Genomic DNA, 6,088 nt, shown 5'->3' on the forward strand with positions numbered 1-6,088 from the left:
CTTCTTCAGTTTTCAGGTATTCACGTAGAAAGGCATGCTTGACCATATTATGGTCAAGATTTGCTTGTGTATTGTGTCCTTGAAATTCTCCCTCAAGTCTATGTAACCATGATCGTGCTTCATCCTACAAATTGTAGCCATGCAAGCAAAGTAGAATCCGTAGAATTTGAATGTTGCGAATCAAACATTCCATCTTCAATCCCTCCACAAAGCATTTGCATCCTCATTTGGAAGTCCGTGAAACTTTGGAAAACCTTGAGCCATAGCGTCCACTCCAAACTATGTACAAAATTGAAGGCAACAACAAAGAGTACTTGCTTCCTCATTGGGGGGCACAAAAAACTGACAAGAGAAGCTCAAAGCGGGGCACCTCTATAGCTGAGCCTTCTTTCCGTTTGGAAAATAAACTCCAAAAAAGAAATATCAGCCCAAAAATAAAAAATGGTCTCCTTCCACTCAAGTAAAGCTTCGCTCTATGGGGATTACAAGCACACGCCAACCCAAAAGACACTGTGAAGCGAATGGAGGGGTTCAGGGCTTGGAATTATAGAAAAGGCCAACCAAGCCATCGAAAACCACTAAGAAAGAAGACCAAACTCCACTCATGGAAACTAAACTCTCAAATCATAACAAAATCAACTCTAAAACACCAAACTATTTGATCTATGGGGTAGCCTCGCACCTAATTGCACCGATACATGGCCAATTTGTTGAGCGGCAAACCCTAGCCTCTTCCATAAATTCTTCAACAATAGCTTTCCATGGAAGCTTCAAAACATAAGCTTTGAACACAAAGATTTGGAGAGGAGAAACCCTAATTGGATCACCAAACAGCAAGAAAACAGGGAGAAGGAAGCACGGGACCACACTGCTGTTAATTCAATGGAGCAATGTCATTTGTATGGCATTTAGTGTACAAAATGAGGAGGGTATGGAGAAGAGCACATTGTTTTGACTCCATCGTTAGTACAAATACACAGAGACCTCAACTAACAGGTCCCAATGGTGTAGACACAGGCTCCCATGCTGAGAGAGATTGCATGATACGATCCCGCCACCCCAACAACATCCATTTGTTGGACTCCTGCAGCAAGCTAAAATCCTTGTGGTAGCTCTTCATTATATTTTTTGTTGTGGAAAACACGCTTGGAATGAGGGACCATTGCCGAAACCCGGCCCTTTTGATTCGTGCCTGCCACTGCTTGTACATCTCTGGCCTCTCCAATCTCTGAATGCCCTCACATGCCACCACATTCAGAATAGCCTGACCCATCACCTCTCTCTCAAACATCACCCTCTGCGGGCTGTCTTCATATAGAATGGTGTGGAAAGTGTCAAACTTGTTGCAATAGTAATGCAGAACTTCCCGAAAGCGCGGGACAAAAAGGGTGAGCTGTGGGATGCATTCATGAAGCCAGTCAAAGAAGGCGCGGATTAAGAGCCCACATCTGGTGAAATAGTTGGTCTCTAGGGCTACAAGAAGCATCGACACTCTCATCATGAAGATGGCGGAGCCTGTTGAATGAAGTGAGCACCAACACTTCATCTGGTGAAATGCGAATGGAAGCTGGTTCTATTTCTTCCCAATTAGTAGCTGCATTTGCATGGTATTTAAAGGGTACATTGTAGGTCTTAGCATACTCGATCAAACATCGACCAGTCCCCTCTATTGAAGAGGAGGGGTTGACATCGGTAGGCTTTGTCGGAAGCTCAATGCCCGTTATGCGAACAAAAGGAGGACCTTCCATGCGATGAGCAAGTGCATAGATCAGGCAAGGCCACTGCAATCCATAGAAGATACCATAGTCCACAATGTGTATGCGAGCGGCACCACTTGCAGCCTTTAGAATATACTGGTTGGCAAAATAGGGTGCAGTCTTGAGGTAAGGGCATATCTCAAACAACATCTTAGAAGCTGTCTTCAGCATCATCCATGCAGAAGTTAGCTGTGCTGTGCTAGCTATGGCAGCATATACTGTGCTGTCCATGCCACTCAAGCAAGCCATCATGGCCTCACTGAAGTAATGTACGGCACGTTGCAGGCCAGTCCCAAAAGGGGCTGCACCCTGTTGCCGCACTTGCTGCAAAAGCTCCCTTGCCTTCCTATTGTCACCCTCTCCTAATGCCTTGGTAGTGCTTAATAGGAGACTTTTTAGATTTATAGGATGTGTGAGCGCCCCATCTTCCCTGCCGTTATGTTTGAACTGGGTTTCTGGCAGGTTTAGTTCATTTCTACCTCTACCTCCCCATTCATCAAAGAGCTGCACTTGTTGCTCTGCTGACAGGTCTGCATTCATGACAAAAGTGACATCATCTTGAGCTGTACCCAGAGATCGGGCTCGCTGCAAAGATTGAGTGGCGCGATTGCTGTTCTCATTGAAAGGCAGTGGCTGCATGGGGTTGCCTACAAGGGCAATATGGGAGCAAGAACTGTCAGCATTTGATGTGTATCCATGAGATGTGTTTAGAGGCAGGTCTGTCATCATTTGAAAATCATCTTGTCGCAGATTTGCAGCAGCCGGTTGGGTGAGGGCAACCTTGGGTCCTTGATATCCTCCCTTTTTCAAACCCTTGTCTGCTATTGCAAGCCTCGATAAGACGTTTGAATTGCATCTCTATCTGCTACAAATGAGAGCATCGATGTTACTGGAACACTCTTTGATACTGCTGATGTCAAAATCATCGATATCTGCATGCAAACCACTGACAGCATCACAAAAAACTGACAAAGGACAAACTCTTGTGTGAGAATCATCTGTTGCATCATCCCTGCTGGAGGTAAGTTGCGTTCTTGCACAGTCATGTGCAAGAAGCGAGGACACATGCACATTGGGTGCATTGTTGTTCATCAAGATGCCATGGAAGTCCTTAAAGATATGCTAGTAGGCATGGTTGGTCTGTATAGATAGGAGCTGGGAGCTGCTGTAATTCTCCAGGCTTTCATCCATGAGGATTCCATTGATGTGCGAGATCATATCCTCGTTGCCGAACTCGGGATGATCAAGGAATTGATGCATGGAAGTGTGGGATCGATGGCTCCAAGTAAAAGACTCAGAGCCCACAAAATCCCAAACCCAAAAAAACCCACATCTACATACACACAGCCAAACAAACCCACAGCTATGCAAATGCACGCACACACAGAGATGGAAAAAAACAAAGCATACAGAAAAGTACAAACAGAGTCTCTCTCTCTCTCTCTCTCTCTCTCTCTCTCTCTCTCTCACACAAACACACACACACACACACACACACACAGCACCCTCTCTACATGCGCGCAAATTAGAGCCGCGCATCATCAAGAGTGTCGGAAGGGGAAGAGGGCTTTATGGTTCATACGATTGATCGAGTGCAAAACTGTGTCTCAGCTTGGTCGTCTCTAATTGGGAGAAAATCGTGTAAAAATAGAAAATCTAAAAAAAATAAATTTAAAAATCTTGTTGGGAGGAGTAGAGGAATTTGTGCTAGTTAGAGCGGTGTGACGGCCCGAAGTTCGGGGCGTCGCGGGAAAAGGGGCTCTGATACCAAGTGTGACGGCCCGATGTTGGGCACGTCATGTGGAGGCCCGTAGTTGGGCTCTGATACCAAGTGTGACGGCCCGGGGTTGGGCGTGTCATGTGGAGGTGCGTGGTGGGCGCGTTTGCCTTCAAAAAGCCCGGCTCGGGTCGCGTTGCGTTCCGTGGGTCGGCGGCCGTGGTGTGTTCCGAGGGTCTCGCGTTTCGGGTCCCTAGTCCCACGTAGCCCCAAGCTCCCCCGCACTCAAGGAGGGTCATAGCGTGCCCTGGGGAACCTTGCGTGGAGCCCCCACGGTGCACGAGTGCGTGGAGTGGGGCTAACGTGTCTAGGTGGGGGGTCCCCGTCCCGTGGCCGTTTCCGGGAGGCTCATACCCCTTATATACACCCCCGGTTGAAGAAAGTTCGACGTCCTCGTCGAACAAAGGGAGAAAAGAGAGCTTGGCTATGCATAGGCCAAAGGTCTAAGGGGTGCATATAGTGCAAAGTGCGTGAAAACTGTACCCGAAATGCAAGTAGATAGCATGCTTTGTTTTTGGAATTTTTGGAATAAAGTGTGTGTATTTTTGTGTGTTTTGGCAGAAGGCTGAAAAAGATATGCTTTGAATACCCAAGTAGAATTCCCCATACTTGAGCATTCCCCAAAAGGTAACCCGAGGTGCGCGGAGCCACCTGCTGCGTTGGCCCGCGCGGAGACTTCTTTAAAAGCCGAATTTGAAGTAAAGTCCATCGCAATGCAGCCCTTGCGAAGTTGCAAGGAAACTTACTGTCATTTTGACGCGCGTTGTAGACTTAGGCTGACATCAGCTTTGGTTTCCAATCGCTGAATCTTGAATCGGGTAAGGTTACTTGGTTAGATCTAGTCTTTAGGTTGAAGTAGCTTTGGTTGTCATGACACCATGAAGGCTTTGGCTGAATCTTCAATCGTCAAACTGATCCCAGTTGGGTGGACCTCATTTGGAGGGCTAGCTCGGTGCCCCTTTGGTCTCTTGTAGACTTGAATGGGTCTTCAGCTCAGCATAGGCCACAAAAGTGGCCGGGCGCGACGAACTAAGTTTAGTTAGTCCATCGCGTCTTTCTCTTTTTGATTTTGTTACAAAGAGCCCTGTCTGGCTCACATCTTTCCTTTGTGTTTGGAATAGTGGACTTGTAGTGTGGCCATCTCTAGGCCATTGTGTGTGTACGATTTGCCTTGGCACTCGTATGTTGAGCGAAGTAGCATGTAGTAGTATGAGTGGTGGGTCGTAGGTTTTCCCGTAGCCTCCCCCCTCCTGGGTTTGGCGAACTGAGTGGCGAGTCGTAGGTTTGCCCGTAGCCTCCCCCCTCCTGGGTTTGGCGAACTGAGTGGCGGGTCGTAGGTTTGCCCGTAGCCTCCCCCCTCCTGGGTTTGGCGAACTGAGTGGCGGGTCGTAGGTTTGCCCGTAGCCTCCCCCCTCCTGGGTTTGGCGAACTGAGTGGCGGGTCGTAGGTTTGCCCGTAGCCTCCCCCCTCCTGGGTTTGGCGAACTGTGGTTGTAGCAGCAGCGTTGGCGGCCCCGCACGTTGGGTACGCGCCGTTTTGAGTCCTGGAGCCTCCCCCTTCCTTGGGTTCGGCTTGGTTGATTTCCTGAAGCTCTGATACCAAGTGTGACGGCCCGAAGTTCGGGGCATCGCGGGAAAAGGGGCTCTGATACCAAGTGTGACGGCCCGATGTTGGGCGCGTCATGTGGAGGCAAGTAGTTGGGCTCTGATACCAAGTGTGACGGCCCGGGGTTGGGCGCGTCATGTGGAGGTGCGTGGTGGGCGCGTTTGCCTTCAAAAAGCCCGGCTCGGGTCGGGGCCGGCTCGGGTCGCGTTGCGTTTCGTGGGTCGGCGGCTGTGGTGTGTTCCGAGGGTCTCGTGTTCCGGGTCCCTAGTCCCACGTAGCCCCAAGCTCCCCCGCACTCAAGGAGGGTCATAGCGTGCCCTGGGGAACCTTGCGTGGAGCCCCCACGGTGCACGAGTGCGTGGAGTGGGGCTAACGTGTCTAGGTGGGGGGTCCCCGTCCCGTGGCCGTTTCCGGGAGGCTCATACCCCTTATAGGCGGTGTCACATTGAGGTGATGGACATACCTTCAAAAAGTGTGTCCGGACATGGGAAAAGTCACACAAGGCAAACATTCCTTATACTTAGTAAAAGTTGCCTTTGTAAGCATCCAATCTGCATAGGCCAACTCAAAAGTAGCTTACCATTTGAAGAGGGGGTCCGGGTTCAAAGCCAACCAATTCTCTCTCTGTCTCTCTCTCTCTCTCTCTATATATATATATATACATATACATATATACTCTCTCTCTCTCTCTCTCTTTCTTCTTCTTCTCTCTCTCTCTCTCTCTCTCTCTCTCTCTCTCTCTCTCTCTCTCTCTCTCTCTCTCTCTCTCGTTAAATGATAAAAGATCTTTGAACTTTTTATAAGTTTGTTGCTGTTGTCTGTCCACAGGTGGAAAAAGATGTACATAGGTGGTTGCATGTTGTCAAGAAAGACAAGACTTGTGGGCGTTTTGTCTCTGCACATTTGATGAATCCATTCTTAGATATTCCCAAACTAAAAAGATTTTTTG

At 48.8% G+C, this 6,088-nt stretch overlaps 1 pseudogene; it reads right to left on the reverse strand.

Annotated features, from left to right (window-relative positions):
- Window positions 1-307: 307 nt before the first annotated feature.
- LOC147465878 (scarecrow-like protein 14) lies at window positions 308-3,354 on the reverse strand (annotated as a pseudogene).
- Window positions 3,355-6,088: the final 2,734 nt, after the last annotated feature.

The sequence above is a fragment of the Adiantum capillus-veneris genome, chromosome 1, assembly GCF_014529385.1.
Source record: "Adiantum capillus-veneris isolate H3 chromosome 1, ASM1452938v2, whole genome shotgun sequence".
Taxonomy (NCBI): Eukaryota; Viridiplantae; Streptophyta; class Polypodiopsida; order Polypodiales; family Pteridaceae; genus Adiantum; species Adiantum capillus-veneris.